A 949-nucleotide genomic window follows, 5' to 3' on the forward strand; every position below is an offset into this window, starting at 1 on the left:
CAGGGTCACGCCAAGGGTCTTTGCACTCTGGGAGGAGGATACAACGGAGTTGTCAACCGTGATGGCGAGATCATGGAACGGGCAGTCCTTCCCCGGGAGGAAGAGCAGCTCCGTCTTGCCGAGGTTCAGCTTGAGGTGGTGATCCGTCATCCACACTGATATGTCTGCCAGACATGCAGAGATGCGATTCGCCACCTGGTTATCAGAAGGGGGAAAGGAGAAGATTAGTTGTGTGTTGTCTGCGTAGCAATGATAGGAGAGGCCATGTGAGGATATGACAGAGCCAAGTGACTTGGTGTATAGCGAGAATAGGAGAGGGCCTAGAACTGAGCCCTGGGGGACACCAGTGGTGAGAGCACGTGGTGCAGAGACAGATCCTCGACATGCCACTTGGTAGGAGCGACCGGTCAGGTAGGACGAAATCCAAGAGTGAGCCGCGCCGGAGATGCCCAAGTCGGAGAGGGTGGAGAGGAGGATCTGATGTTTCACATGACCTTTCTGGCAGGCTGAAGAACTGTCTGCACACCCAGGATCTGCAAGGACAAAACACTCAATAAGATACTCAAACTTGATCAATAGAAAAGTGAGGAAGAGGGAATTGGTTCGACCATCCCCCATGACAGAAACAATGAAAATATGGTGGGTGTTGTGTTCTCCTTGTTAGGCTAATTCACCTACCAATCATATATCATTTCTCCAGTGTATAACCCAGGGATTGTACATTTAAATGTTAAAACCCCCTCTGGAAGTGAACATTCCAATCCCAAAGCCTGCTGGTCCTAGAAAATGGGCCTGCTGGTCCTAGACAATGGGCCTGCTGGTCCTAGACAATGGGCCTGCTGGTCCTAGACATTACATTTACATTTTAGTCATTTAGCAGACGCTCTTATCCAGAGCGACTTACAGTTAGTGAATGCATACTTTTTTTATTTTTTCATACTGGCCCCCC

This window comes from Coregonus lavaretus (genome assembly GCF_964263955.1).
Source record: "Coregonus lavaretus genome assembly, chromosome: 28".
NCBI lineage: Eukaryota > Metazoa > Chordata > Actinopteri > Salmoniformes > Salmonidae > Coregonus > Coregonus lavaretus.